Genomic DNA, 3,469 nt, shown 5'->3' on the forward strand with positions numbered 1-3,469 from the left:
TTCAAGTCTTCTTTCGCGTTAACCCAAAACTCTCGTGGTGCACATTGGGTTACGCTAATGTCGACGGTAACCACTATTTTTCAGAAAATGGCAAGAGCACTTCGAAAATTCTGATCAAAAAAGACATCACATAACGATCTTTTAACTTTAGGTTACAGTAACTTCGTCAAAAATGGTCATAATGAGATTTTTAAAAAAGCATTTTAAAGGTTGAAATCTCTACTTTCAAAATCAGTAATTGATATTTCAATCTAACTGATCTTTGACGGAGCTATACGGACGCAAACGGATATTTGTCAAATCTGAAACATATCGTATAATTTTCTACACACCTTACAAAGGTCTATGGCGTGAGATAAAAATTATAATAATACGAAAATGCGGTTTGCAGCAGTCGAAGGAGTGAATCTTTACCTTCAATTTCCTTTTTTATTGATTGTTGTACGATATTTGTCCACCGAGTTATTGAACGTTAAAGTAGAAGTGATCACTTTTGTTTCATCGTTCAATAATTCGGTGAAAAAAAATCGTACAATGTTTAATAAAAAAACAAATTAAAGGTAAAGATTCACTCTTTCGACTGCTGTAAATCGCATTTTCATGTAATTTTTACCTCACGCCATAGACCTTTGTAAAGTTTGTAAAAAATTTTTAGATTTGACGGATATCCATTTGTGTCCGTATAACTCCGTAAAGTATCATTCATATTGAATTTTCGATTATAGATTTCGAAAGTAGAGATTTCAACCTTTAAAATCCTTTTTTAATTTTTTGTCTGCGATGATTTTTCATTGAATTATGGTGTTCTGAATATTGCTCAATTTTTAGTGTGTTTGAAAGTGTTCCCTAGATTTTGTTGAGCAGTGTATATGTAAAATAATGCATGTATACGTATTTTAAACTCATGCATTTATCTCAATAATAAAATAATAATTTTTTAATACTTAATTGCAAGATTGCTAATGCTAAATCAAATTGATGTTAAAATAATGTCCATATCTTTCCGAAATAAAAATTAGCTTTGTACCCTAAAACTCAAATAAAATTTCTTTGAGTAATGCCGTTGCTCATGTAAATTAACAAAATCACAAACGTTAAACTATAAAATTTAGTGATATACTATTAATAATAAATTACTGTGTTTTAATGATAAACGACAATGTTTCGATACTGTAATATATTATTTAATATATTATCTTTCCATCTCTATCTGTATGTATGCATGTGTGTGCGTCTGTGTGTGTGTGTGTGTGTGTGTGTGTGTGTGTGTGTGTGTGTGTGTGTGTGTGTGTATACATACTTACACACATAGAGGTAGAAGAATATTATTATTGATTCTTTGCATCTATATATACAAGGTGTTTTATTTTAATTGATGCACTAAAATATCTTTAGAATAGACATGGGATTGAAAAAGATTACAGACAAAAGTTGTATGATCTGTATAAGGGGGACGAGTAATAGTAAAATTAATTCTTGAAAAATTATTTTTTTTAAATTGATATTAAGTTGATTATTGTTAAGTTTTGATGTCCCTCTACAAATCATACTTTTGTCTGAAATCTTTTTCAATTCCATGTCTTATTCTAAACATTTTAGTGCGTCGTTAAAATGGAACACTCTGTATATATAAATATGCAAAGAATTAATAATAATAGTATTAATATAATAATGTCCTTCTGTGTGTGTGTGTGTGTGTGTGTATACGTGTGTATACGCACATACACGCACACAGATAGAGATGAAAAGTTAATATTAATGAACAAAATAAAGGATAATTTTATCCACAAAATAATTTTCACACCTTACTAGATCACATATCGATACATTATACTCTTAAGACCGGGAACGATTACGATCCCTGATGAATTTGTCTATAGCTGGATTTTCCTTTATTACTGTTCTTATCACTTCATAATCAATGTATTCCATTGTGTTTTTGTATGCATTGGGGTAGTTTGTATCCCAAACATAGTATGAAGCCAATAAACAAGCTACTGATTTGCAAACAGATGGCTCACAAATTTTCATCCTAATCTCATCTGCGACAATATAGGCTGCAGCAATACCTCCCTCCATTGTGAACAAAACTAATCGAGGTGAATCGCCTTCCACAGTCATTAAATTTTGTGTAGAAGACATAGCCTGGAGTGGTAGAAAAAGGAAATTAAAACTATTATTTCCTGAAGAATGGAATTTCTATATTAATTAATAGATATAAAAATACATACCTTTTTCACAAGAAACAAAGAGTTTTTTTTTTAATTTCTTGTTTGTCACAGATTTGTAAAGTCTAAGTACGGCCAGGGCTTTGCCTAATTCATTCTGCTCAATGCCAAAATGCTGTCTTCAAAATGAAGACTTCAATCATAGTATCTACTTTTGTAATGAAGGCTTCTATAGTTCCTTCCTCCTTCCATTTTTTTATAGTGCAGAATTCAAACAGAACCTGTATAGAAAAAAAGAATTATTTTATACTTTTCCGTTTATTTACAATTAATTGTTATGTTATCAGTAAGTATAAGAAACACATTCAAATCTTACCAAAGTGTCGAATTTGAGATGTGAGTACTTTTCAACCACTTCAGAATCCTCTTTGCATCACTTTGGATCCACTTCCTCCGTTCATGAAAGATATCTTTAAGTAATCACCGCGCGCGCACATGAGGAGTGTCACCTTCGTTCTTTTCTAACTCCTTTAAAGCATCCTTTATGTCAATTTATGTAGACCTGTGATGAAACAATTGATTTGGTTAAAAAATTAAACTGTGTATGTTTTTTAAAATAATGAGCGAAAGAAATTAACTTACTCTTTGTCTACAATCAAAGATACCATTTCTGTAGGTGTAGACGTAATTGACTTATGGAATATATTATTACGTTTCTTAATAAAAAAAAAATATATATATATATATGGGGCATTATTTCTCAAATCAGCCATCCCCCTGCGCATTTTATTTTTAAAGATAAAATTTTTTTCGAAGCGTCAAAATTTCCGCCTAAACCTCAATTTTTTGATGCCGTATGGTGTTTTTTATTTCCTTCTTATGGGTGTGACCATACGTTAAAAATAATGCTCAGTGTTGCGTACGAGGCCCTCGAGTACCCCCGTGACCGTGATAAGCATCTTCTACTTTAGCAAAGCAGATCATGATAAAATGAGGAGAAAACTAAATAAGAGATTTGAAAATGCTCCATCTGTTCCGGAAATAAACAAAAACCATGCTATTCTTGTTTCTTCACATGAACCGAACAAGCAAGTTATCATTAAAAGATTTCCCAATGCTCAAAATGGGACCGAATGGTACCTGTATGAAAAAATACGAAGAATTAATACATAGTGCGACACACACACACACAAACACACACGCATACACACACGCACGCACACACACATACACGCACGCACGCACACAAATACTAACGGCCCTTATCAGGGCCACATGATGTGCAAAATCCAATCGGCTAC

This window comes from Trachymyrmex cornetzi, unplaced genomic scaffold (genome assembly GCF_001594075.2).
Source record: "Trachymyrmex cornetzi isolate Tcor2-1 unplaced genomic scaffold, Tcor1.1 scaffold124, whole genome shotgun sequence".
NCBI classification, from domain to species: Eukaryota; Metazoa; Arthropoda; class Insecta; order Hymenoptera; family Formicidae; genus Trachymyrmex; species Trachymyrmex cornetzi.